The sequence below is a fragment of the Microtus pennsylvanicus genome, chromosome 6 (assembly GCF_037038515.1).
Source record: "Microtus pennsylvanicus isolate mMicPen1 chromosome 6, mMicPen1.hap1, whole genome shotgun sequence".
NCBI classification, from domain to species: domain Eukaryota; kingdom Metazoa; phylum Chordata; class Mammalia; order Rodentia; family Cricetidae; genus Microtus; species Microtus pennsylvanicus.
The window spans coordinates 58,647,659-58,669,442 of record NC_134584.1 but is presented as its reverse complement, the minus strand read 5'-3'; the positions used below and the strand labels follow the sequence as shown (position 1 = coordinate 58,669,442).

The 21,784-nt window shown below is 43.8% G+C and overlaps 1 protein-coding gene and 1 pseudogene across 3 annotated transcripts in view; one reads left to right on the top strand and one right to left on the bottom strand.

Moving 5' to 3' along the window:
* Positions 1 to 21,784, bottom strand: part of Rasgrf2 (Ras protein specific guanine nucleotide releasing factor 2) — a 215,188-nt gene that overhangs the window by 170,104 nt on the left and 23,300 nt on the right. The gene's annotated exons all lie outside the window — the stretch shown is intronic.
* Positions 1,795 to 19,169, top strand: LOC142852677 (endoplasmin pseudogene; annotated as a pseudogene).

Genomic DNA, 21,784 nt, shown 5'->3' with positions numbered 1-21,784 from the left:
TACCATTTGGCAAGTACCCTTATCTCTACTGAGCTATTTAACTGAGCTAGCTACCCTCCATTTCTCAGGGATTCCCTGAGCTTAAAAAACAAAACCAGATGGCCTCTACATCCCATATTACCAAAATCCTTCAGTGCCCCAAACATAACTTAGAATCACATCCTTATGGTATACAATAATGGATACATTAAAATGCAAAAATATATATAAAATAATGGCTAGGCAATATTTCTGTCTTTGTTTTTTAATGCTCCAGTTTTTACTATATAATGTCTTCCCAGATGGGAAGAAAATGCAAGCCTAAATTAAGAAGTAGTGTCTCTGTTTTTTAAATGTGTATGTGTGTGTACCTGGGTGCCTATATACATACCACGGGGGTGTAGGTGCATACAGAGCCCAGAAAGGCATCGGATGCCCTGGAAAATGAGTTAATGTGTGTGCTTGGAATAGAAGTGGGACCTCTCCAAGACCAGCAAGTGCTCTTAAGCACCGAGCTACCATCTCTCAAACCCCATGAGTAGGTAGTGCCTTTAAAGAGGCAACATACTTTATAATTTGCCTGGTTTAAGTTGTAAATCATCGGGTAAAGTTACCAAATTAATTGGGAAACATTACTGAAGACTTTTAACCAGAATTTGAATACATTAATTATAAAAATGACAGAAAGACTCCTTTAAAACAAATAGATAATGAAAAAGGAATTAACTGAGTATGTGTAAGATGTGTAAGGCCTTATACATCCTTAAACTTTGATCCTTAGCAAAAGGTGGGCATGAAGAGGAAGAAAAGTAGGAGGAGGAAGAGATGGAGGAAGAATGGGAGGGACAGAGGGAGAGAGGGAGGGAGAGAGGAAGGAAGAGAGGAAAACGGAAAGAAAAGAATGCATTAGTAAATTAAGACCATTTAATCAAATCGCAACTTTTAAAAACTAAAACCTATAGTTGAACAGTGTCATAATATGGTTGAAATAAAAGTGGTCTAATCTTTATGAAATCGAAGCAATTTTTAGCACAGACTGTAATATATTTTCATTTTATTCAGGGGTCAATACTGAAATAACTGGAAATTAATATTAAGACTTACCTACACAATCATGGCATTATTACTATAATAAAAATGTTCACTAATGGGGACAATTGAAAGAAACTTTGAGGCATTTAAACTATAATGCTTGAAGAAATTAAATTAGTAAACATGTCGGGCGGTGGTGGCATATGCCTTTAATCCCAGAACTCTGTGAATTTGAGGCCAGCCTGGTCTACAAGAGCTAGTTCAAGGACAGGCTCCAAAGCTACAGAGAAACCCTGTCTCTAACCCCCCCAAAAAATTAGTAAACATGCCCCTAGTTTTCTTTTATGGTGGGGCTTGATGTTACTTAGGCCATCCTTAAACGCCTGGACTCAAGAGATCTTTCTGCCTCAGCCTCCTAAGCAGCCAGAACTAAAGCCACATACCATCATCTCACCCTCCCTAAAATCCTTGAGAATTATCCTAAGACTATTACTCATTTTAAACACACTTAAAACCCATTTGTAAATGAGTGCATTGGCACACGTGAGCTCCTGCCCACCACAGGCAGATACACTTTACATACAGTTTAGGCATCTGAAGGATGAACGACTTCATAAGCAAGGGCGGAAACACAGTGAGGAGAAGTCATGAGGCTGATAACCAACCCCAGCCTACATCGGTCATATCCATGAGACAATGAAAGCAGACAGCACAGAGCCAAATGGCAAATTACAATGTAGAACACAGAACTTTCCATGGTTTGGTGTCCGTTCTTAATCTGCTTTTCTTGTAGCAGATAAGGTCATTGTCACCTCCAAAAACAACAATGACACCCAACATATCTGGGAGTTAGATTCCAGTCAGTTCTCTGTCACTGCTGGTCCAAGAGGAAACACACAAAGATAGGGAACAACAATTATTCTTGTCTCAAAAGAAGAAGCATCTGATTACCTTGAATTGGATAAAACTAAAAATCTTCTCCAAAGGTATTCTCAGTTCATCAACTTTCCCATGTACATGGTGGAATAGCAAGACTGAGACCATCAATGAACCCAAAGCAGAAATTGAGGCAGAACAAGGAATTGGAAGCAGAAGCTACGGTAGAGGAGGAGGAAGGAAAGTGAAAACTTTCAGAAAGCTGAAAAACCTGTATGGGATGGGATTAGGAAATTATGAATGATACCAAGCCAACATGGCAGAGACCATCCAAATGGAAGATGAATACAAATCTTTCTACAAATTGTTTTCAAAGGAAACTGATGACCCATAGTTTATATCCACTTTACCGCAGAAGGGCAAGTTGCCTTCAAATCAGTTTTATTTGTGCCCATGTCTGCTCCTCATGCTCTATTTGATGAATATGAATCCAGGAAGAGCAGTTACATCAAGCTGTGCATTGCTGAACATTCATCACAGAGGACTTTTATGATGTGATGCCCAAGTGCCTTAATTCTGCCAAAGGTGTGGATTCGGAGGATCCCCCCCTCAATGTTTCTCAAGAGAACTATGTAAACTGTTGTTCAGCAACATAAATTGCTCAAAGTGACAAAGAAGACACTTGTCCATAAAACTCTGTACATGATCTAGAAGATGGGAAGTACAATGACACTTTCTGGAAAGAGTTCAGCACCAATATAAAGCTTAATAGGACTGAAGACAACTCAAATCAAATACAACTTGCTAAACTTCTTAGGTCCCAGTCTTCTCACCATCCAACTTATATTAAAAGTTTAGACCAGTATGTGGAAAGAACAAAGGGAAAAATGGACAATATATGCTTCATGGTTGGGTCAAGCAGAAGAGACTGAATCTCCCCATTTTTTGAGGGACTTCTGAAAAAGGCTATGAAGTATTTACCTCACAGAGCCTGTGGATGAATTCTACATTCAGGCCCTTACTGAAGGTGATGGGAAGAGGCTCCAGAATATTGTCAAGGAAAGAGTGGTTTGATGAGACTGAGAGAACTAAGGAAAACTGGGACGCAGCAGAGAAGGAATTTGAGCCTCTGCTCAACTGGATGAAAGACAAGGCCCTTAAGAACAATATGGAAAAGACTGTGGTATCGCAACATCTCAGACTCTCCCTACGCTCTTGTGGCTAGCCAGTGTGTATGGTGTGGCAACATGGAGAAGATTATGAGGACACAAGCATACCAAATAGGCAAGGACATCTCTATAAATTACTATGCCAATCAAGAGAAAACATTTGACATTAATCCCAGACATCCGCTGATCAGAGACATCCTTCAGCGGGTTAAGGAAGATGCAGATGATGAGACTGTCTTGGATACTGCTGTAGTTTTGTTTGAAACAGTAGCACTTCGGTTAGGATATCTTCTACCAGATACCAAGGCATGTGGAGATAGAATGTTTTGCCTCAGTTTAAACATTAATCCAGAAGAAGAAGGAGAATGAGGAGAAGGAGAAGGAGGAGGAGGAAGAGGAGGAGGAGGGGGAGGAGGGGGAGGAGGTGGAGGAGGAGGAGGAAAAGAAGAAGAAGAAGAAGAAGAAGAAGAAGGAGAAGGAGAAGGAGAAGGAGAAGGAGAAGGAGAAGGAGAAGGAGAAGGAGAAGGAGAAGGAGAAGGAGAAGGAGAAGGAGAAGGAGAAGAAGACATGGAGCAAAACAAAAAGGAAGAGGTAGATATGGGCACAGAAGAAGAATAGGAAACAGCAAAAGAATCTACAGCAGAAAAGGATGAATTAGAAATTATACTCTCACCACTGATCCCATGTGAAGAGAGACTGTGAAATTTTAAAGTCATTTCTGGTGCGAGAGAATTGTCTATAATCTGTCAATCACATTTTAAATAAACGCTGATTGGCCAGCAGGAACTATAGGTGGGAAAACCAAACAGGAAGTAGAAATGATGCAATGAGAACAGGAGAATTCTGGGAAAAAGGAAGTTGATTCCTCCCAGTCCTGCACAGACCACTGAGGATGCAGGATGTGACTTGCCAGCTGAAAAAGGTACCAAGCCATATGGCAAAAATAGATCAGAATAATGGGTTAATATAAGCTACAAGAGCTAATAAGTAGCCTGACCTAATGGGCCAATCAGCTTATAACTTATGGAGACCTCTGTGTGATTTTCTTTGGAGTTAAACAGCTGTGGGAACAGGGAAGAACAGAAAACCCCAACAAGCAGGCCCCATTCAAGTTACACATTTCTCTTGAGAAAACCTTGTTTTGAATGCTGCCCCAAGCTCCCTTCTTCCCTGCACTGTAAATGTTGGGATTATGGGTCACAAGAATAAGTGGGGTTTTTAACTGAGATTCTTTTTAACATTCCTCATTAATGTAAATTTATACTATTGAAGTGACTATTTGGTATAAAATTTTGCCATGTGTATAAAAAAAAGGAGCCTAAATTAAAAAAAAATATATGTGGGAAAGAATATTCCAAACATTTAACAGTAGTTACTTCTTGGGAGTTTTGTCTCCTTATTTGTATCTTTTATGCAGTTTTCAAGGTAGTCATAACAGATATGCACACTTTAAAGACATAAATATAGAGAGATTTATGTTGTAGTAAAGTTGTTTAAAACACTCAGAGCCTTCTTGACATTTTCCTGTTCGGAACAAACAAATATGAGGTTGAGGCATAGCAATTTGGAAAAGAGAGCTATTGTTATGCACTTATTCATAAGCAGAAAAATATGCAATACATTGACAGACACATCTATGTAAATAAAGCAGCATGGAAGGCATCTGGTGGGCGAGCCAGATACCTAGATATCATAGAAGCAGGATTAGCAAGGGGGCTTCAGTGGCTCACGAACCACTAATGTGCTTGTGGGGCCCCCTTTCTCTATAATCTTCAGTATAAAAGCTATGCTTTCTCTCATTTGCTGATAGCAAAAGCTTACGACTGCCAGACATTGAAAAGAACGTGACAGTCTCAAATCCCAGGAATAAGAACAGCTAAGACCATAAAACATCAGGGATGGGGAAACAGTTGACACAAGCATATGCGTATTGTCTTCTCCAAAAATCTTCATAACCAAGCCTTTCTCAAGCTCTCCAGCTCAATGTGTCTTCAATTTTGTTTAACCCATACTCTCAGTTATCTTCGGAGAATATACAACAATCAAGTGCCCTGCACTTGATTTTCTCCCATTGTAAAGTACAAGTCAGAAACCATGACTCTTGAGTTCCATCTAATAAGAACTAAATTACTTCTTGTGGAAAAGTGTGTTGCTGGTGGTTTTTCTGTCCATGGAAAAACTAATGCATACATACACATGCATACCTATACAGAATACATACAGAATACAATTATATATATATATATATGCACACACACAATGACAGAAAGCAAAGGGGGAAATTCGCTCATGATCTCGCCACCATTCAAAGAACATGTTCTCCCTCCCTCCCTCCCTCCCTCCCTCCCCTCTCTCTGATGTAATGCAGGCCGAGCTTTCTGCCTCTGCCTTACAAGCACTGAGGTTACAGGTATGTGGAATGTTTAGTGTGTGCCAAGCATTCTCCTTAGGTTCACCCTGCTCTGCTTCCTATAATTCCCATCATGGTCTATCTTACAGATGAGGAAATCATCTTTCAGAAGTATGATAGTCCTCCCCTACCAGTTCATCAGATTTTGACTAGAAGGCCTGGGAATGATGAACACTCTTGGCACCCACACCCTCGTCCCTAGTCCCCACTGTGAAAGCTCTGTACAGTATGCAGCAATGCTATTAAATATTATGAGCCCAAAATTCAGAATTCAAAATGCAGATTCACTCTATGGAACCAGCTAGGATGGATCACAAGGAAGCAGTACTGAATGGCTCAGAATCAGACAGTAAGTATGTCCAGAAATAAACATCAAACTTATCAAGTCTAAATATCTAAATTCTGTTCTGCCTGTGAGTGGTGTAACAGTCCCATTCATATTCTTGCTTTGGGAACCCACTAGTGAGAATCTTGCGTGTGATGTTCTTCTGTATATCACAGAGATATACAGAAGATATCTCTGTGAGTTCAAGGTCACCCTGAGCTACTTGAGATTGAATCAGTCTAAAAGAAAATCAGATCCAGGTGGTGTTGGTGGCTCACACTTTTAATCTCAGCACTAGGGAGGTGGAGATGGGAAGTGATTGACTGGGAGAGGAATATGAGGCAGGAGGAGACAGGAGCTCAGGATTCAGTCTGAGGTTTCATAGAGATAGAATACTCCATTCTGTCTGAGGATCTTGTAGAGGTAAGAACTAGCAGATGGCTGCTCTGTTTCTCTGGTCTTTAAGAAACCTTTATTTGTTAAAGCACAAACAAAATATCACCACAGGGGATGGTATGGCTCCCTTTGGGCTCCCTGAACAGCCCCTCTAGCCCAACAGCCTAATGAGGACCCATGTCTTGAAAGATAAGGTAGAGAGTGCTTGAGGAAGACATTCAACTTTGACCTCTAGTTTCTACATGTACACTCATGATCAGAGACACCTGTACATGCAATTGCACCTGCCTACACATGTGCACACATGACACAAATATTTACATACAATAAAAGTTAAAGACAATATAAAATAAATTTATTCTGCTGACAACATGGAACCATGGGCCAATAAAAGTTGCATTATATGAGGGTTAATCTGGTGTGCTGTGGGATATTTGTTTACAGTGTGTGAAAAAGATGTGTCACTATGATTGGTTTAATGAAGAGCTGAGTGGCCAATAGCTGAGCAGGAGACAATAGGTGGGGTTTCTGGGGAGGGAAACAATTCTGGGAAGAAGAAAGACAAGGAGACAGAAGGGAAACACTGAAGAGGTCAGATATACTGTACTGAGTAGAGGTAACCGAGCCACATGACAGAACATAGATTAATAAACACAGGTTAATTTAAATTGCAAAAGCTAGTAGGCCAAGCTTAAGCTAATGGCCAAGCTTTCATATTTAATACTAAGTCTCCATGTTATTATTTGGGGGTTGGCGATCCAAAGATAGTCTGATGAGAAAGCTTGCTGTAGCATCAGAAGTTGGATGCTCAAGGTTTCTTGGGGACCTGTCCATTCAAGGAGCAGAACATTTTGCTAGGGCTGAAGGATCACTTCATTGCACATGGAAGGTCTCTCAGAAAACCAAAAAGGCTGATGTAAACTCCAGAACTTCTGAACTTGAAAGCCACCAAGTAGGAAAAGGGTACTCATAGTATTTTTCCTTCAGGCACAGGAAAAAATCCTGGGGGTGGGGGATGGAAAGACATGGCCATTTTGAAATCATGCCAGAAACTTTTCAAGCAATGTGAAGGAAGTAGACGCTCTGGTGGTCATTAAGTCAGCCGACTCCAAGGGAAAAGTAGATTCCTCGCTTTGGGGTTGAAAACCACTGGATTTAAACTCAGCTGCACCTTCATCTGTCTGTTGTGTACAAATCCCCCCACTGAGTGCTCTACACCACTACATCTAGAAACACCTTAAAAACTGCTGCGTCCTTCCCAAACGCCTTTAACCCCAAAGCCTTTCCACTCTTTTCACCAAAAGCAGCACATGTAAGCAATGCAAGCCTGAGGAGTGACCAGGATAGGATGCTGGGAGGAAGCTGGGTACGGGTGTGGCACAGCTCAGCCAGCTATGGAGCAGCCATGAGCAGGACAATGGGGTAGGAGACATGCCAAATACCAGAGTAACTCTTTCCAAACAGCAGCACCAGCAGGGATTTGGGGGATATTCATTCAATTTATTATTGCTTAAAACCATATGAAATTTAAAATAAGTGAACATTAAAATTCAAGTTGTTTTCTAAATGGAAAACAGCCCCAGAAGCAGGGACTTAGGTGGGGCGGGCTGTTATCAGGCCTTTCTGGAAATGTTTCCTTTCATATCTTTAAAGACTTTGGTTACCACTCAGGAAATTTTCAATTTGAAAAGAGCTGGCAAGATGGCCTGATAAAAGCTATTTCAGTCTACAGCTGAGAAAGCAGAGTGAATTTCCTCCTCGTTTAATTAAGCAGACCCAGCCCTCCAGCCATGATTCCTGCCTCCAGAAAGATCACTCCCTCTGAAGAAAGACCATGTTCTCATAGGAAAATAAAACACTGCAAAAGATAAAGACTCTACTGCTGGGCAGGTGCCCAAAGGGAACAAAACCCACGGCTGTGAGAAGACAGGTGCATAAGTGTTTGGGGAAGCATGATTAGTGGTGGCTAAAAAGAATGGAAACAACCCAAACGTCTTCAAGTAAGAAACGGATAAACAAAATTTGGTTTATCTATACAGTGGACTATTATCTGGCCACGAAAAAGAACAAAGCAAAGGTTCATTTGATCCCATGAACACATCTTAAAATCACTATGCAGAGTGAATGAAGTCACTCACGAAGAGCCACGCTCTTCACAGATACATTTGTATGAAACAGGACAACCTAAAGAGACAAAAGTAGCTTTGCGGTTGCTAGGGCTGATGGGGAAGGATTTCTCCTTCAGGATAATGAAAACATTCTATTTACTGCAATGGTGGAAGCTGCTGGAAAGAAATCCATCCATGGGCGGTGCGCCATCCACATGCAGTGCGCTTCCATTCTGAGCAGAGCAACGCTGTGGTGGCAAACATACTGGACAAAGACAAGCAGCTGTGTAGCTCCCAGCTCTGTGCAGGGCATCTGCTAGGTTGCGGCTCCTGTTGTGCTGTGTTCAATTATGGTACCCAGGCACACTGACTCCTGCCTCTCTCCCTCAAGATGGTAACTTCTCCAGAGCTATTCATACTGATGAAATTGCTTAAATGGCTGTGTATTCCATCTCATGAGGTGAGCCAGTCCTGTTTGGCTGAGATTGTCTCGAGTTTTAACCAACATATGTGTGGTCATGATGTAAGAAATGAATCTGTTTTGACAGGTTTGCTCAATTAATTAGGTGTCTGGTGATGGACGCTCACAGGCCAAGTTGCAGGGATGCCACTATTGCGTGTGCAGCCACTGACCTAATACCAGAACCTGCAAGAAGCCATAGAAGTTCACAGGTCAACACACAGCACTTTGTATGAGTTGGTCAGCCCCTGTCCAGAAACCAGAAGAGCAGCAGGTGAAGAACCACACTGTCCTGTTTCAGTCTGGATGATACCTATTAACGCCTACACCCAAATACCTCACTGGCCACCACCCCACCCCCACCCACTCCCACCTGCCCACCACTGAAAGACAGGAAGCAGCTCATTGTGTTTAAAGTTCAGCAGCAAATGGGAGTTTTACTCTGGAGATTGGCCTCAGATCATTTCATAAAACCTCGGGCTTTAGGCTGTTATCAGACAGTCCTGCCAACTCTTGCAAAGAACAGAAGTCAACTCCCAGCTCACCCTTGGCCAACAGCTCTGGCGGTTCCAGATCTCACACACCCTGCTTCCAGGCAGGGACTTTCAAACAGGAGACTGGAAGTGTGCACAATGCTGAGTGCCCCTGTTAGCAACACAGAAATAAACTAAATGATCACCACCCTAGGCAAAGGCCAAAGGGTCATCCACAGGGTTCTTGTCAATAATGTACACAAGGTACATACTTTAGAAAGCTAAATCCACAAGTTTTGCAGGAGATAGTCAGACTTCTTAGCTGTAAATTAATGCAGGAAAAGTGGGCATTCTGTTCTTTGGTGTCTGTATTTCAGTCTCAGCCTGGGCCTATATTATATATCCTAATATATATGTATGTTTATTTATTATACATTATGTTTATATTCATTTATTATATTTATTAATTTTGAAAACAGGTATTCACTATAAAAACTAGGCAGCTGGTGTAGGAGAATTGTCTGTATTCTGTCAATCATATTTTAAATAAACGCTGATTGGCCAGGCAGGAATTATAGGCAGGTAACCAGACAGGAAGTAGAGGCGGGGTGTGGAGAACAGGAGTGTTCTGGGAAGAAAAAACCCTATTCTTCCACACTCCTGCCCAGACAACTCAGAATCAAGATGTAATCTGCCTGGCTGTGAAAGGTACCAAGCCATATGATTAACATAGATAAGAATAATGGGTTAATATAAATTACAAGAGCTAATAAGTAGCCTGAGCTAATGGGCCAATCAGTTTTATAACTTATGGAGATCTCTGTGTGATTTTCTTTGGAGCTTGCTGGCTGTGGGGTACTGGGCAGGACAGAAACATCAGCAAGCAAGCCCCCTCACGCCCGAGAAAGCTTAGGAAAGAATAAAGCATTTTTCTTGGTAGCACAAATTTCAAGGGTCTGCTCTTCTTGCTAGAGGTGAGAAAGCACTCTCATCTAAGAGAGGCTTCCTGTCTTAGCTTTAGCTGTGAAACCTTGCAGCTCTTTTAAGAGGTCCTGCCACCCAACACTTAAACGGTGTTGATGAAAAGTTGACTGCATGCTTTTTGATTTTCAACCATAGCAGAAAAAAAGCTGTGCTGTTTTAAAATGTCAGCTTTCTGGGCCATCCTGCTAGGGCAAACTCTGATTCTTTCAGGCAGGCAGTCTGACTGAGTGTGGTCTGTGAGCAGAATGCTGCAGCTTGCCTGCTGGTAGGGACCTTAAAATGCCATAGAGTTGTGGCAATAAAAATGGCTACAGCCGGTACCTCCACCATGAGGCTGGAAAGCTAAGGAATGGGCTGGACCCAGCAATCAAAGCCATGGCTTTAATCCTCTCCATAAAGACTTATGTGGTCAGAAAAAGAGAGATATACAGTAAAGAGAGATTCAAAGGTGAAGAAAACCTTAAATGATTTACAGTGTGTTAAACATATATGCAGGCTAAAGGTTAAAGTCCTTAAAAATAAAAAAAAGAAAGAGAGTAGTAGGGTGTGGTGGTACACACCTTTAACCCCAATGCCTGGGAGGCAGAGGCAGACAGATCTCTATGAGTTCAAGGTGTGGTAGCACATGCCTTTAATCCCAAAGCTTGGGAGGCAGAGGCAGACAGACTTCTGTGAATTCAAGGTGTGGTGGCAGACACCTTTATTCTCAGCACTGGGGAGGCAGAGACAGGTAGATCTCTGTGAATTCAAGGACAGCCTGGTCTACAGAGTTATTCCAGGACAAAGATATACAGAGAACCTGTATCAAAAAGTAAAAATAAAAGAAATAGAGGTTAAAATAAAGCTGTACAAAGATGTAAAATACACAGAAAATCTTGATACTGTATGCTATTATGCTTTCTTTGAATTGTTTGAATGCTGAGGAAGGAGCAACAGCTGCTAAAAGATATTTGCTTATAAATGCTGCTGAATTAATCCAAGATAGGTATTTTGAAAATGTCTTGGCTTCAAAATTGAAGTCAAAAGGTATGTTACTTTGAAGAAGAGGATTTGCTTTTGTTTCCACAGGAAATGAGAGGCTGTGGATTCATTCTGAGCTAAGAAAAATCAGGTTTGATCAAGGAAGACCACCTGAAAAATCTCCAGTAGGAACAGATGGCCCAGATGTCTAAGTTCTATACACAGAACAGATTCAAGACTGCTGCCTGAGATGATCAAGACTCACAGGATACTCCAGTCAGGACTTGATGATAATTTTAAATTTTCTTTAGGTCCCCATAAGATTACCAGTGCCCCCAACCAGCCAGAAGTAGCCTGGCATTCCCCCAAAAATGGACTATGGATGTTTTCCTTTTTTAAGAGAAAAAAAAAAGAGGGAGAAGTGGAGTGGGAGAATTGTCTGTATTCTGTCAATCATATTTTAAATAAATGCTGATTCGCCAGGCAGGAAATATAGGCAGGTCAACCATACAGGAAGCAGAGGTGGGGTGAGGAGAACAGGAGTGTTCTGGGAAGAAAAAACCCTATATCTCCGCACTCCTGCCCAGACCACCGAGAAGCAAAATGTAATCTGCCTGGCTGTGAAAGGTACCAAGCCATGTGGTTAACATAGATAAGAATAATGGGTTAATATAAACTACAAGAGCTAATAAGTAACCTGAGCTAATGAGCCAATCAGTTTTATAACTTATGGAGATCTCTGTGTGATTTTCTTTGGGGCTTGCTGGCTGTGGGATACCAGGCAAAACAGAAAGCCCAGCAAGTAAGCTCCCTAATGTTACAGGCAGCTGTTGAATTTGTATGGAGTCTGGGCTAGCCTGAGGTATATTAGGTAGTTCATGCTGGCCTTGAATTTATAATCTTCTTCTCTCAGGCTTAGAATTTTTTATTTTAATTCCTGAAACTTTTTGTTTTATAAATAGACATTAAAATCCAAATCAACTTACTTTTTTTTATTAAAAACGAGTTGTCATTGTGTTACTAAAATCTTGAGATGTCATAGTTGCTCTTGTACCACATAAAGGGACCTTGATTGACAGCTGCCATGTGGCCTGAAGACTGTTCCTAAGGCTTTTCTCCTGTAAGCAGCCTGTGACCAGCAGCTAGTTCTGTCCTTTTACTGGCCAAACCTGTCCTAAGAACTGCAATATGATGCTGGCAACTTGTTGTCAGAGAAGACTAGTCTCATTACTAATGTTCTGTTTCGTTCTGGCCAGTGAGATAACATCCTGCAATACTCAGCCAAGCGACCGCTACTTACAAGATCTCCACAGCTGCGCAATGCACACTTTTACCTGCAGAGCATAGACGCCCAGCGAGCACAGACACATTTTCATATCTAGATACAATGAAGATTTTAAAACTTCTTCCAAAGAAAACAAGTTTATCCATTAGTAATCCAAAGCCCTTTTTTTCAGCATGTGTGGTCACTTGTTTACACCCACAAAAATCACACTTTGGCAGCCATAGGAAACACTAAGAGTGGATCAGCGCTGCTTAGCTACTGGACCAGATGTCCCACATCTAGCTCTTGATTACGGCTCCCGTCTCCCTCTCCTTCATCATGGGTCTTTAAAGCAAGCAGCCGAGGAGTGGAGTCTTTGCCGGCATCCAGCTATTCTGATAAATACTCTGGTCAGAGCAGCACCAAGTCTAAAGCCTTGAATGCAAATGCAGAAGGGAAAAGTAAAATAACAGAGGATCAGAGGGAAGAAGAGGAGCCCTGGAAATCAATCCCTTGCTGTGGGGATTGATGCTAAATGCCAACAATGCCTCTGTTATTTCCTCTGGCAAAGTGAAGCTAATAGAAAAAGTTGGTCTCAATGTCAAAGAATGGATTTTCTGGGGGTGGGTGGTGAACCACAGTACTGCCTAGATAACTGCTAGTTAAGTCCTTAACTGCTAGTTAAGTTCTTAACTACCACTTAAGAACAAGAGATGTGCTGCTGTACTGGAGGACAACTGAGACAGCAATAACACTGGATATTTGCAAAAAACCAAGACAGATTTTGACTGTTTGGCTACAAAGAAATACATTGAGGACACAAGCATATGTAACCTGATTCAAACACAGTATCACTCATACATGTATCAGAACGGCATATGATATCACACTAAGACATACAGTTTGGGGGGTTGACATCTGCTTAAAAATAAGTTTTAAAAATTAATTTTGGGTCAGGCAGTGGTAGCATGTGCCTTTAATTCCAGCACTCTGGAAGTTGGAGGCCAGCCTGGTCTACAGATTGAGTTCCAGGACAACCAGGGTACCAGGGCTGTTACACAGAGAAACCCTGTGCCAAAAAAAACCAAAATAGTAATAATAATTTTGAAAATAAGTACTCACTGTTGACTTTGCATGAAGTCTGGGCTAGCCTCACACATAATTTTGCACTGGATGTGTATAGCATTTTACCAACTTGACTGCTAATACAAAGCCATTAGCTAAAGAAATCACTGCAATGACAGGCAGAATGCGCTTGCCAATAGCTGCCTCTCTCTGAAGATAAACTAATTCTAAGACTACATTTACAATTGATATGTATGAGGAGTTTCTTCCTATTACTCCCAAAGCCACCAATTCTGCCACCTTCAAGGCCTTTGTTTAAATCAGTGGATAAGGAGAAGTACTGAATCCCCTTGTACGCGATGAAGATTTCCAAGCGTCTGCCATATTGCTGGGTGCTTTCATCTATCCAGATGAGAAACACTCCCTCTCGTTCTTCAAGGGGCTTATAATCCTTCAGCAGCATGAGCAGGAAAAATACCCATGAACATAAGTCAAGGCAGGACTCAGCTTCCATGAGAAGTTGGCTCAAGTTTCCAGAAGTGGCAACTTCTGTGTGCATATGTCCAGGGAGTGAGAACTTTGGGCATTGAGTGTCCATGCCAAAACTTTCCAGCAGCCCAGCGGTGCTCAAGGGGACAGGGCACAACTGTTGAGTGTTGAAAACCTTTATGATGATCCTAAGGGGACCACAATGAGATCTAAGGGACGTAAAATGACAGTGAAAACCACAATGCTTGTGGGTAAAAATGTTAAACCACAGGGCTGCAAAGGTTTGATTTGCAGAGGCAGCAGTGGGCTATTCAAAGAGCGTGGTCCCTCAGGAACACAAGCCTGGTCAAGAACCCACACTGTGCTGCCTAGGAAATGAGCCTGGCCTAGGCAGGGAACTCACTGCTCCAATCCACCCTTACCTGGGTGATATGTTATCTGTGATCAAAAGCATCCTTGAGCACAGGCATGTAATTCAGACTGTAAATCTAATAAACCAAAGATTGCTCCAGAAGGCTATTGTCTGGGAAGTGGTTGCTTTTCCCGGGAGGAAACATATACTAACACCAGAGGAGGGAAAGCAAGCATGCAGGACACAAATTTCATCTTAATAGCTTTAGATCAGCACATCTTCGACACTCCTAACTGAGCCTCTGTTCACCCTGCACGTGGAGATAGTCCCTGCCTAGTTACACAATAAATAGGAAAATATTTAGCGATGACTGCCATAGCATTCTCAGGTATGTAACTTTGGCTGCACAAAATTCACTTTCATGACTCAAGGATTCTTTCTGCAGAGGGAGCTTCAGTTTCAGAGACCAGGTAGAGGAACGAGCAGGCACGTCCACTCACAAATTCCAAATGTAAAAGAGCTTTCTTTGCTAACGTCCCTGGCACTTTGAGGCGCCCAGTCTACAACCGAAGCAACCCCACACATCCTGCATTGTTCCCTGCATCTGAGCACTCTGTCAGAGCTGCCTGCATGCTGTGATGCACCACGGTGTTGCCTGCTGTCAGAAATGCTCCTGATGCTTCAACCTTTAGGACCCAAATGAACAAACAAAAGACCCCAGACCATCATTCGAGCCGTGATGTAAGCGCCTTGTTTGCTAACTTCATTTTGAAACAAGTTATTGGAAGCACTATGTAGAGTCTGCCTTACCCCAAAGGGAAGAGAGGGTGTAAACTGGTCATGGCTCAGCTGGGAACTCTAAACAAACTATAGCATGGCATCTTCACCATGCCATCTACCGGACAGGTCCAGTTCTTACCCAGCAGCTCAGAGCTCCAAACACAGGTCATTCCTGCCACCACCCCGGCCCAGGTACTGGATCAGGAAGCCTGCTAGGACACAGTTCCTCCAGACCTAGCTGCTACCCTCCCACACACCACAGGACAGAGAAGAGCTGTCCTCATTCTGCCCCTTCTAAGATCCCCACCTCAGAGAATCCGTGAGCAGAATGAACAATCCATGCTTAGTGCTGAGACTTACTTGTGGGAAAGGCTTGGTCAGTTTGTATAAAACAGACCCTTTCTGCTTCTCTAGCCAGATGAGGGAGCTTCAGCAGGTGACAAGAAGCTCAATAAAAACAAATCAAACTGCAGCAATAGCAGAGAAAGAAACTGGCTGAGAACTGCCACTGATGATGGGGATATGTGAGTACCTCAGAAGCAAGACTGGTGCCGTCCTGGCTTTGGGGAAAGGCTACGGAATTGAATGCAGACTTGGTGGAAAGCTCCTCAGGGGACTGCCCTGAAGAAGTAAAAGTCTTCCTAACCAGAATATACATAGAATATTGCGTATGACCCATGAGGGCCACCGTCAGATGAGAGAGGAAGGGACGCAGGTGCGATGGCCATCCTTTCAGATGCACCGCTTATGAGGGCCACATGATCACAGTTTTCATCACCATTCCCTGAAGAGAAGGTTTTGTCTCACTTCAGAGTCCGTGCAGGGGGAACTGACACCTGTTCTAGCTAGCTGCGAACCCTGTACTGTGCCCCATTAGCCACCAAAGCCCCGGAGGTCTACACCCACCAACTGTCATTTTCTCTTTTTTTCATATGTATATTGCCCCCATGTCTGTAAGCGCACACGTATCAAGGACACGGAGGTCAAATACATTCCGTGATAGCTCTGCACCTTGGACACTGAGGCAGCGCTCGCTCGTGTGAACCCAGAGCTCAGCAGTTCAGCCATTCTAGCGAGTCAGCTTGCATCCAGTCACTCATGCAGGGGTTGCAGGCAGGCTGCCACACCTGCCCAACATGTATCTGGGTGCTAGAGACCCAATTCCAGTCCGGCATCTGTACAAGCTCTGTACCCACGGAGCCACCACCCCACCCTTCCACCCTCACCTCTTAGGTCCTGACTGCTACAGAACATTTTAACAAGGAAGAGGACTCCAGGCTTGTATATTCAAACCCATCCTGATAGAGGTTAGGAAACTGAGCAATGAGTCCTTGGGTTTAAACTCCATTGCATAGAACACTTTTTCTGAAATTAAGGTTGATGACTGTTGGGTACAGAAAGCTTGAGTAGCACACTTTCCAATGAGCAATTGAAAATATTCCTTTGTCTGAGCAATTGAACTGAACATATTCCAAACCAAAGTAACACTCATGGGAGATCGGGAGACCAGTCTGCGGTCCATTCCACAGACACGGCACCAGAGAGCAGTCTATTTTAACTTCATTGTTTGGGGTCCCTGGAGAAAGGTCTTCACTAAATCACATACAGACATTAAGTCGTTGGAAGCTGTCAAGGGCGTTTGACAAATGGCTTCCCAGTCCCCTCTGCTAGAGCTATCCCCCCAGACGTATTTCACACCCCCACGCTTCACCCCTTGCCATGCATTGCTTTCAGGCCTCGGCACAGGAAAAATGACTCCTCATTAATCTTTTGGGCATCATGGATCCTACCACTGGCTCAGAGACTGCAACCTCTTGGCTGAATCTGTCACTCGTCTCTAGCAAGGGAACAACATGTCCAGGAAATGTTGTCTAGTGTACGTCTACACCCCCGAACTGCTTTTCCATGTCCCTAGTTCCTCTTCTACTTGGGGCTTTGTTTGCTTGTTTCTTTTGTTTCTAAGCCTGCATGGGCATATCAAATCTTTCAGATCTGAGGTACAGATAAAGATAACATAAACAGAACTTTTGAGAAAGGCTAAAAGTAAGGATGGGTATTGTTTCTTGTGAAGCCTAATCTGTATTTTAAACATCATTAAAACTATAAGCAGGTCCAAACCAGGTAGTGCTTCCCCTGAAGCTCATCCTGGACCCTTTCCTGCCTGTTGGAGGCTCTCTCTCTTTCTTAATCCAAGTCTGGTTATATGCCACCTGCTACCCACCACCTGCCCCCTCCACCTGCCCCCCTCCAACCTGCCCCTACTACGTGACACCCACAACCTGCCCCCATCCATCTGCCCCCACCACCTGCCCCCTCCACCTGTCCCCCTCTACCTGCCCCCACCACCTGCCCCCCTCCACCTGCTCCCTCCACCTGCCCCCTCCACCTGTCCCCTCCACCTGCCCCCCTCCACCTGCCCTCACCACCTGTCCCCTCCACCTGCCCCCACCACCTGTCACCCACCATCTGCCCCCTCCACCAGCCCTACTACATGACACCCACCACTTGCCCCTGTCCACCTGCCCACCTCCATCTGCCCCCCTCCACCTACCCCACTTCACTCACCACCCTTTTTCCTGCAAATTGGAATGTTGGGTTCTTTCTAATTTTTTAATTTAATTTATTTGTTTATTGCTTCACTAGCCAGGGGGAAGAAGAGGAGCAAACCTACATCCCATTGCATTAGCCTTCAAAATCACTCTAAGAAGCAAATTTCCTTTGGGTGAGTGGATATGAATGCTGTTGCTGGGTAAATGGAGGGGACAGACAGTTCAATCTTTCATCCTCAGCCTGAACAGGGATGCTCAGAGCCTAAGGGGCAGCATCTCCCAAGGACAGATTGGCTTTATATTTGCATCTCTTGATGTCCTTCTCTCTTCTTATTTTTTTCTTCCCCCCACACCTGCTCCCTGTCTCCTCCTTCTTCCTCCTTTCCCAAAGTGATGCATACTCTAGCAAAGGAGTTTCAGCTGCGGCTGGTGATTTCTCCTATCCTAGCTGGGCGTGGCGAGCGCAGGTGGATTAATGGTGGGCGTGGTGAGCGTGGGTGGATTGATGGTGGGCGTGGTGAGCGTAGGTGGATTGATGGTGGGCGTGGTGAGCGCAGGTGGATTGATGGTGGGCGTGGCGAGCGTAGGTGGATTGATGGTGGGTAAGGACAGTGGAGAACAGGGAAGGCGGGCACTGACTTGGAGAACTCTGGGAAATTTTGCCCAGGAGATCTCACTGAAAATGCTATTTGTTGGTTTGCCTACCACAATTGCACAGATTTATCTACGAGCCACATGCCTCACACAATTGTGTTCATTGTTTTGTCTTCTTTAAAAGCCATTTTTTTTTCCTGGCAAAAGACCTACACCCAACTGCAGGTACTCAAAATATTTCCATAGATTTTGAATGTGTTTATACAACTTATAGAGGGAAAGCATTTTAGAAAGAAAAGGAACTGTTTGAGGGGTAAGTACCATCCTGTAAACATAGTCGGGAATTTATAGGTTTGAAAAAAGAAGATTGCTGTCACACCTTTCTGGCACCAATGAGCTACCGCATAAATAGCCTTATTGATAAACAGAATAAAATAAAACAAGATAAAGATGAACATGGGAGGAACACTAAAGTAAAATTGGATAAAGATATTTTTTAAATTAAAGCTCTTATTTAAGAATAAGAAGGCCAGCTAACAAAGAGCCTTGATAGGCTACAAGAAGCCCAAGTCCTAGCAAGTCTGCATTTCAAAGGACTCAGGTGACGGGAGAATAAAAGAAAGAAGGACCCTAGACAGCTACAGCAAGAATGGGGGGGGGGATTTCCCAGTTCCTTAAGATTAGTAACCACCCCGCTCTGATCTAAGTTACACACCCTTGTGCTTCACAGATCTACCAACTCCAATGGTCCGAAAAGCACAACCAGACACCTTAAACTCACAGCTTGTGAACCTTCATGGATTTAGTTTCCACGTCTAACATGTGGAAGTCCGGATTCAGTCTTCTTCCCTTTCTTCTTTCTCAGATTCACACAGTCCCACAGAAAGGACTCCTAAACCCCTAGAGCGAGGAAGCCAGCAGCCAGTCACAGATGCTAACCATGGGAAGTAGGGAGGAATGGTACCAAACAGACACCGGGGCATCCAGCTCCCGGCTTCCAGCTCCCGGCTTGGACTGTGGGGCACTCAGGTGTGCATAGCAAAGGTGTGGCCTGAAACTCAATGAAAGAGGGCTGTTGCCGTCAGAGGTCCTAGTGCCACCCCGCTAAAGAAACGCAACTGTCACCTCAGACAAGCAGCAGCTCTCCAGAACTTCTTTGGACCAGCAACGGGAAAAGTGCCTTTGCCGGGAACTCCCTCTCGACTCCTTGCAAATGCAGTCAGAGGGTTCTCGGGGCTCTGAGAACTTGCTCTTGATTGGTGATGAAACTAGATTCATGAAGGAGCTCACCTACTGCTTGCAGAACCTGAAGACCCAGCTAGCAAGAGGCAATGTACTCTATTTCCTGGAGCTTTGGTGCAATTTAGAAAATAATACTAAATGTTTTGTTTGTTTAGGTTCAGATTTTTTAGGAGCGTTGGGGAGAAGTTCTCTTTTCACAGAAAATAAAGAATCCAACGAGCAGTCAAATTGATAGCAAGCCTTTCTTTCAGGGTGACAGAAGTTGAGCTAAGCAATTAGAAGATTCCTGTGTGCTAGAGATCTTCCTACATCCTCCAGGGGACATGACTTCCACCGGCCACCTAGTGGAAACATGCATGCAGCCTTCACGCACAAAGCCAACACATCTCCCACCTGGACAGCCTCGGAGATAGGTGGGAGAGGAGGGGGAGGGGGACACAAAAGCATGGGAATCCCAGGTAGAACAGTATTCTAGACCGAGGAAATGGTTCCACAGGGCTCGCCTGTCCTCTGCAGCTCATTATAATTCACTGTAACTGTATTTCACCGTGACGTGATTATGTTACATCATACTTGACCGATGGCACGATTAACTACAGTCCGGCCACATGCTGCGTCACACTGGCCGTGTTTCAAAAAGGGAACTGTTTACTTTAGCCTGTGAGAGCGAGGGGGAAAACCCTGCTTCAAGTCCATCTCCAGCATCCTGCTCGCACTCGCTAACAGGATGCGGTGCTTTATGAAAACATTTTTCCACCACCCTACAGCACCAGTGCCAGAGCCCGCGACAACATTATTAGCTGTTCCGTGATAAAGGTTGCACTGATACAGAATTTCCCACAGAGGAGTCTTTAAGCGACTCCCATTATAGTGCCATGTCTACACTCAAAATGACTGTACAGATGCTGCCACGGTCATGAATAACATTTCCATAAGAATGTTTTGGCACCCAGGATCTTTTTGGTAGCATTCATGCAGCAGACAATATGATTTGAAATATCAATACACAGGAAAGGAGTTCTTTACTGAAAGAGAAGATAACACAGGAGCTGGACACCGTGCACACCTGCAATCCCAGCCCTGGAGAGGCTTGGGCAGCGGCACCATGAGTTTGGAGCCAGCCTGGGCTAGATAGCAAGACTTGTTCTCATAAACACAAAAAGGCCTCCCCTCTGGGGAGGGGCTAGAGCCCAGATGGTGGTGGCATGCTTGCCTTGCGTCCGCAAGGCCCTGGTACCATCTCTGACACTGCACGAGTCAGACATGGGGACACACACATGCAGTCCCAGCAGTTGGAAGGTGGGAACAAGAGGGTCGTGGGTTCAAACTCATCCTTACATACGTGGTAAATTATAGGCCAATCTGGACCATATGAGAGCCTACCCCACAGCCAAAAGAAGACCATAAAACTAACAGTCACGCTGATAGTTGAGCTGGATCCAATTACCAGATTCTCCTCTCATAAAGTCATAACGCTCAATTTCCTCATTCACAATTACTGTCACCTTAATTTTTTTTTCTGGCTTCAATTTAGTAAGTAAATTTTAAATTCATTAGAGTAAGTCATATACATATAAACGGTGCACATTTTGCTCTAGTTTCCCTTTCTGTAGCTTTATGCACAGACCAGGTCTCTCTGCCAAGCATCTGTTAGCGTTAGACATTGCTCATTTACACGCGCTTTCTCTTGATCACAGTGTGCTGGGCAGTTTCCGGCACCATCACACGCATAGGGTCACCAGTAAAGAGCAGGGAAACCTCCATCACACTGACCTGGGGCATTTTCTTAATTGCTCATTGGTGCAAGAGAGCCCAGCCCACTGTGGGCGGTGCCATCCTGGGTAGGTAGGCCTGGGTTGTATAAGACAGCAAGATGAAGAGAGAAAGCCAGTTCCTCGGTGGTCTCTGCTTCAGTTCCTGCCTCTACATCCCTGCCTTTGTGCCCCTCGGTTAATGGCCTGAAACCTGTAAACCAAATAAACCCTTTCCTCCCTTAAGCTACTTTTGGCCATCCTTTTTTTAAACAGAGAAACAGGAAAGAAAACTAATACACATGTTATCTCTGCATCCACCCCATAATAATGGTCACTAATTTGGAATACGAATATGTACCAAAGCCAGCCCCTGAAGCCTCACTGTGTTTTTCTTTCCATTGCTATTAAATAGTGCAAAGAGCCATCGTAGCATGTACTATATATCTCATCCACTTAGCAATGGCTTAATTCACTGAGGCTCCAATATTTATATCAATCTGTACAGGCCACTGATGAGAACACA